This window comes from Ruditapes philippinarum, unplaced genomic scaffold (assembly GCF_026571515.1).
Source record: "Ruditapes philippinarum isolate M1 unplaced genomic scaffold, ASM2657151v2 ctg7887_1_1_1_1, whole genome shotgun sequence".
In the NCBI taxonomy this organism is placed as follows: Eukaryota; Metazoa; Mollusca; class Bivalvia; order Venerida; family Veneridae; genus Ruditapes; species Ruditapes philippinarum.
In genome coordinates, this window is record NW_026858592.1 from 53,421 (window position 1) to 61,001 (window position 7,581).

General features: G+C 31.5%; 1 long non-coding RNA gene across 2 annotated transcripts; it reads left to right on the forward strand.

The window, feature by feature from the left end:
* The first annotated feature begins 1,781 nt into the window (after positions 1–1,781).
* On the forward strand, positions 1,782–4,836 carry LOC132753681 (uncharacterized). Of its 2 annotated transcripts, XR_009628994.1 has the most exons (4): positions 1,782–2,116; positions 3,647–3,757; positions 4,108–4,281; positions 4,630–4,836. It is a non-coding gene; the product is annotated as an uncharacterized LOC132753681 (long non-coding RNA). The 2 variants fall into 2 exon arrangements; XR_009628993.1 differs by lacking the exon at positions 1,782–2,116 and having other exon boundaries at positions 3,502–3,757.
* The last annotated feature ends 2,745 nt before the right edge of the window (positions 4,837–7,581 follow it).

A 7,581-nucleotide genomic window follows, 5' to 3' on the forward strand; every position in this document is an offset into this window, starting at 1 on the left:
TTGAATGAAATATTGAGAAATATTGATGAAATAAAATGCGCATTTTCCGTATTATCATTGTAAAATTTATTATTCACTGCAGTGAAGCATATTTTCCGTATTGTCACTGGTTTCGTTGCTTTCTTATTAATTCAGCCAATACACAAAATTAAATGAGAAGTCTTAAGAATTGTATGATCAAAAAAGAGAAAAAAGTATATAATTAACAGAAAATTGAAGTTCTATTCTATAAATACAGGATATATTTTCATCTTGTGATTTTAGAATTACCATATTTCATTGGTGGCTACCGCCATTTATGAAATATTTATTTTCATACAACTCAATGAAAATAAATCCTGTAGTTATAGAAAAAAACATCGAATACCCTCTGTTTATTTTTATAGGTCAATCGTAAGGTCAAATATGTCACAAATGTTTATCAACAGTAAGATTACGTCACTTAACGACGTCATTTGACGACGTTTCCTAGCAATACCAGAAACAGGGCTGAAAAAGATCCATGATGAGCGCTGCAATTTGCCATTAGCTGAAATGTCCTCACAGAGTTTACCGAGGGCTACATATGCTATATATCGCGACGATTTTACCGACTCGAGCGACGAAGAATTAGAAGAGGAGGAAGTCAAGCTAACAAATACACCAAAGCAGGAAACTGAACAACTGGCAGCAGAGATAAGTACGAGTTTAGAAGACAAAGAAGAAAATCATAGAGAGTCAATGGATGTATCAGCCAATAAAGTGGTAGATAGTACAACGAAAATGAATCAAAGTGCTGAAAGCACTGATGGGGGCACAATATGTTGCATACAAAATTTCGAGATTTGTAGAGCAATCTACTTCAGGTGTTCCAAGCTGATATTATTCTTCTTTCAAAGTAGAAAAAGTGCACATTTTGTATACAATATAAAAGCATTGCCTCCAAACTCTTGTCAAAATTGAAAATCATGTACCAAGAACATACTAACAAACCCAGGCAAAAGCATAATGGATATCATATATATCATGAAAAAACATTTTAAAATATGACATAGAAATTTGTTGGGAAACTATAGTTGTAAACCAATTTTCATGTAAATGACTTCCTTATGTGAGTGAATAACAAATAAATCACTGTATTTACTATTTTATTCCAAGAAATGATTATGCAAATAGAAAATAAACAGAAAATTTTACTGTCTATTAAATATTTCTAAAATAAAACCAGGACTGTAAGAACAAACTTATTTTTTGTAGAAACCTTTCAAGCACAATACAAAATACATGTGAGAATGTAAATTGGAATGGATACATATAATGTAGTTGGCATTGAAAACAAGAGCCACTATCTAGCTTGGGCCATGCTCGGCTTTTTCTTATATTGAAAGTCAAACACATCAGTAGGAAAATATTGTAATATCAATTAGAGTACTTCTAGAAAACATAATATAAATGTATGACGTTAATTTCAAATTTGTATGTCAACACATTTAAGTAAAGGTCATAGTTGAATGATAAGTATTCTTTTGTCCAAAAATGAATCAAATCATAGACAAAAACAAAGTTATGACAATGTGAGCGAATTTCAATTGTTTAACCTTGGAGGTAATGGTCATTTAAAGATCAAAGTTACATCAGAAAAATTCAACATGCTGTTTTTGTGTTGGTTTGTCAAAACATGAATCAAATCTGTAAAAAATAACAAAGTAATGACAATTCCAGCTAACTACAAAGATATTTTTTATCAAATAATGGTCAATGCCATATATGAACTTGAAGGGCTTTTGTCACAAAAACATATGTGACGCGCTCAGCAATTTTTGGCCCAATTGAGTTTTTAATCATTGTGAGAAAAACGCTTGTAAAGTCACGCGAGTTTTCATGTCTTAATTTTTAGGGTTTCCCTTCAAAACAGAGTATCTTTGAAAGTAGAAAGAATAAAATAAACTAGAAAGAAATCAAAAAATACTTTTTGAACAGCCCTTCTCAGCTTCCACGATAAACATTTCCCAAAAATCTATATTTAGAATAAATACTCTGTGTAAACTTAGGAGTCAGGTCAACGAGTAAACACATGTAGATTCACTACCTTTTACGTCATGTTTCTGCATATTTGGAGGTTTAAATAAATATAAAGGTAAGTGCATATTTTATTATTTATGCTTTTTCTGTTCATTATTTTTTCCTGATATGTTGAATATGAATAATCATCGTATTTTTACTTTAAACAATAAAATAAATGGGACCATGACACTTGAACTGGTTTATAGAAAAAACAAACATGGCCGGCATCTAGGTCAGGTCATGACAGACACATTTTTTGGGATACATTGTTAATTGCACTCGATTTGTATTTGTCATGGTCTTTATAGAAAGTTATTGTTAACTTTTTTTCTAAATTAGACATTGATTACATTACAAAATAAATTGAAGTCCAGGCTGCAATGAAAGAAAAAATAAAACAAAAGTTGTCACTTCATTTTTGTTTACAGTATCTTTCCTACATCACTAAGTCACTATGACAAAAAATGTAACTGGACACATAAAATATTTTGCAATTTGTTTACAATGAATGAGCTTGACATAGATCTACATCAAGTAGATTTATACTGTATAAAATATTTTTAAAAAAGGAAATATATGACAAGGCTTCAGTACTGTAATTATTGACAAATGAATTTCTATTACAATTCAAGATCAATTTAGTAAAGGAAATGTTATCCCTGTACTGCATGCTGCTTTTGAAATACAATAAATAGATCTAGTACTGTGATTGAAGATGTGACCATAGATAAATATTAAAATGCATTTATTTTTATTTGGTAGTATCTTAGTGTTGTCCCGATTGTCTCTGAAAATCGATAACTAATCGGACCAACCCAAAATCGGCCACAATCGATAGTCCTTTTTAAAAATCGATTATTTTCAGTGTTCTACCACCACTGAATTGCTTATACTATATTGTTAATACTACATGTTCTTTAGAAAATTATAGTGTGTAATAACATAATATTATAAATAACATAACAATAATGACATAATACATATCTACTGTAGTTAAATTACTGATCTACAATATTTTGACCTGTTGACTAGTACTAATATTGACTGCCATAAAGTTGTACATTGTTTAATACAAAAATTGCCTGTCACAAAGTTGTATTAGGTATTTGTGTTGTAGTTTTTTTTTAATCTTACTTTAATCTTGAAGACAAGAGTTTATTCTCAAAATATGGTCACTATGGTATAAAAAAAATAGATACAAGGATTGGTACCTTAAAAGAAAAAAGGACCATAAAAAAGCGATAATACTATCGGCAGACAATCGATTTTGGTGGTCCGATTATCGATAGTGATTTTTGAGTCCGATACCCAACACTATAGTATCTACAATAAATCATATTATATTCACATTACTCATAACACATGGCATATTCTACCAGCAGGGTTTCCATTAAATTCCAAACATTGGCAGTCAAAGACTGCAACATGTATGTAATTGGAAGTCACTTTGTAGGTAAAGAACGAAAATCATTACATTTTGGGAGCCAAAATCACAGTGTAATGACTCCCAAACTTTCATAACAGAAGCCCTGCTACCAGGATATTTTTAACATTCATGAGCCAGCACTTTTTGCTGATGAAATATTTTGTGTTGTTGTTTTAGGTCTGACAGCCAACATACATTTAAGATCTTCAACTTAGTTCATCAGAGTTTTGAAGTAGATAATATGATTATCCAGCATGTTGGAGCCATATTCTTCAAGGAAATGTACTTGTAAGTGTTTTGATACTTGGTTTAAAGATCAAATGATTTACTATGAATGTAATCTTTGTATACATATGTAAATAATCATCATAAACTGACCATTCTCAACCCTTTTTATCAAATAATGATATTGATAAATTTCCTGAAATGCAGTTGAAAGTTATGTAACTTATTTGCAATTTAGCATTTTATATATGATGTCAGATGAGATCTTAAAAATATTGTTTTAAAATTACATTACTCTGTACAGTAACATGAACTAAATTTTAAGTTTATATTTAAAAATAATGCTGTATTGTTTTATGCAAATACTCTGTCAATAATGTTAAGCTCTTAAAAAATATATACATAATTTTCAGAACACATAGATAGTTCACCTATTTGCTGATGAATATACTAAACTATTGTTGGAAATGAGGCACAATGTGTGACATAGTTCTATGCCCTATTGAGCACCAGGGTTATGGAGTAAAAAAGACAATCACTTGTATCAACTGTACTGTATTGGTCAAGAAAAAAAACACTTCAATTGGGTAAGCATGTATATTTATGCAATATTCCACATTCTCTTTACTTTTGAAATAAAGAGTGCGGTGTTCCCACCACAATACATGCACATAATGTAGATTCAGATTATTTTAGTCATGTTCAAGATGAATGTTACTGCCACTTGTACATGATATATAGACTGTAATATATTACACAAGAACTTACATGATGAACAAGACATTATATGAACCCAATAGCTGTGCAACACTATACAACAATTTACTTATAGTTCATTTCTGTTCAGTCAAATATCATATACACTATATTGTAGTCAAATCATCATATACACTATATTGTTTCATTTATACTTATTCAGGTTTTTGTTATTTCAGGATGGCATGTGAGAAGTCAATGACTTGTCTATGTTTGACAGTATACCAAAAGTGAATTACATTCTCATAGAATTTGTCTTTAGAAGTATCCCTGAAAAAGCTGAATACTACAGTGGCAGGTGTTACAATATTTTTACTTAATTGTGAAACAAGTTTTATATGTGAATCACTTTTTGCTTACAAAAACTGAAGACATATGAGGAGACATAGTTGGTTTAAACAATATTTTATTTCAGCAAATATATATATATATATATACACACAATATATTACAATAAAATGCAAAAAGGATTGAGTAGAAAGCTAGAAGCTTTTTTAGAAACTCTCTCCTTGAAATGAAACAGTAGTTATTACTGATAACATTCATATATAAACAAAATATTGTATGCTTGTAATTCTAAGAGTTCAATAATAATCCAAGTACAAAAATTATGAAAATGAAATTAAATAAATTAAGATAAACATTAAGACATTGATATACATTAAAAGAAAATTTAGCAAATAGTTTTTTTTATTTTATGAAAAAAAAAGAAAAAAGGGGGAATAATAAAATCGGTATAGAATAAGTTAGAGAGAGAGAGAGAGAGAGAGAGAGAGAGAGAGAGAGAGAGAGAGTTTAAGGTTGCTTACGGTATTGGATTGTGTGGGCCTCTTTATGAGAATCTCTTTGTCTGTTGAATATAATAGTGAACATATTCAAAGACAAATTTGTTAATTTGTGGGTTGTCACTATCACCATATAAGACAAGAGAAAGTGTAGGGGTTGCATTTTCAAGTGCATTGATATTGTCAATTAGCTGTGTTCTTTGAGTTTCAAATAGTAAACATTTAAAAAAGTAGTGATATGTAGTTTCGATTTCACCACATGTGCAAAGGGGACTATTTATGATGTTTTTTGAGAATAGGTGCTCGTTTAATGAACTGCAGTGATTTCTAAGGCGTGTGTGGTGGATTTGTAATTTTCTATCTCCATAGTAAAAATGAACTGGAACCTTCCTTATATCCTTGTGAAGTTTGGATTTAAAATTGTTAAGAGTCGGTGCATTTCGCTCTTCAAGAGATAAAAGGTTCCAATCAGTAACTGTTTGAGGAACAAATGAAGAAGAAAATAGGCGAGTATTACATTGAAAGTTTCTTAGGTTGTCTGCATTTCTTAGGTTGTAGGCTGTGGTACTTCCGACATGGTTTGGAACTAATGTTGTAAGAAAAGAGGGTGATAGGTTATTTGACATTTTATAGAAAAGAGTTAATCTGTGCTTCTTTCGTCGTTCCTTAAAAGGTTGGAAGCAGGTTTCTTCATACAGATTTTGGATAGACACAAGTTTAGTACAACCAGAGATAATACGAAGAGCTTCAAGTTGGATTTTTTCGAGTTCTTGTTCGTCGTGATAAGACAAATTGTCCCAGGCAACATCCGGATATTCAAGTAAGGGTCTAATAAAGGCAGTGTAAATGATCTCCAGGGATTTTCGATCAAGCACAAATTTGAGACCTCTCATGGTACTTATTCTCTGCCAAGATTTAGTTTTTATATTTTCCACATGCTCATGCCAAGATCCGTCACTTGAAAAGGTTACACCCAAATGCTTATGACATTTTACTTCTTGGATTAGGACATTGTTCATATATAGTGGCGGATGAAACGGTTTGTTTACCTTACGACAAATAAGAAGAGACTCAGTTTTTGCTGGGTTGAAAGCCAGTCATTAGCCCATTTCGAAACTTTATAAAGGTCAGAATTTAAGATATTAGCAGATGCGTGTGGCTCATCGACAATAATGTAGAGACAAGTATCATCAGCAAAGAGTCGAATGGTTGAATTTATATCCTCAACAATGTCATTAATATATACAAGAAACAGCAGAGGACCAAGAATAGAACCCTGTGGAACACCGGAACATATTGGTAGGACTTCGGAATACGTACCGGAAAGTACAACACGCTGAGAGCGTCCAGAAAGATAATCCTGAAACCAGTTAAGAAGAACACCAGATAAGCCATTTACTTTAAGTTTATGAATGAGGCCACGGTGCCAGACGCGGTCAAATGCTTTGGAAATATCGCAAAAGATAGCACGGACTTCTTTTCCTTCGTCTAGAGCTTGACAAAATGTGTGATAGATAGAAACTAGTTGATTGGTTGTTGAATCGTTCTTTATAAATCCAGATTGCAAAGGTGTTATGCAGTTATTAGATATGAAGAAATTAAAGACGTGTTTGTGAATAATACGTTCTAGCACTTTGCTGATTGTACTTAGTAAAGAGATCGGCCTATAATTAGAGGCAATAGTGGGATCGTTCTTCTTAAAAATAGCACAGACATTAGCCAGTTTCCATTGAGATGGGACCTTACCAGTTTCTATTGATTTATTAAAAAGATGAGAAAGTGGATGTGCCAATTCTTGAGATAGTTCTTTAAGTATTCTGTTGTTGATCATGTCGGGACCTGCTGCCTTTCCTAATGTTAATGACTTTAATGTATCTATTACTTCCTGCTGTGTGATAACTATTTTTTCTAACTGTGGTTTATTTGAATGTAAATGCAAGTTGGGAATTATTTTATTGGAATCATTTAGTAATGTCTGTGAATGAAAGAATTTATTAAGAAGGTTGGCTTTATCATATTCGGAAGTTAAAATGTTTCCATTATCTTCTAATATTTGTATACCCTTATTTCTTGTCGAAGTTGATATATGTTGTTTTAGAATTTTCCAGAAATCTGAAGGTGATAAATTTTCATTTTTAAGTTTGTCTGCAAGTTTCTGTGTTTGTTGCTGCTTTGCTTGTCTGAGTAACGTGGTTGTTTTATTTCTGATCTGTCTGTAAAGTTGCCAGTGATGTGGAGTTTGTGTTTTTTGTGCTTTATCATATGCGCGTTTACGTTTTCTGATTTGTTTCCTTAATTCATTATGCATCCATGGTGGTGATGATTGGCGTATTGTGACTATTTTGT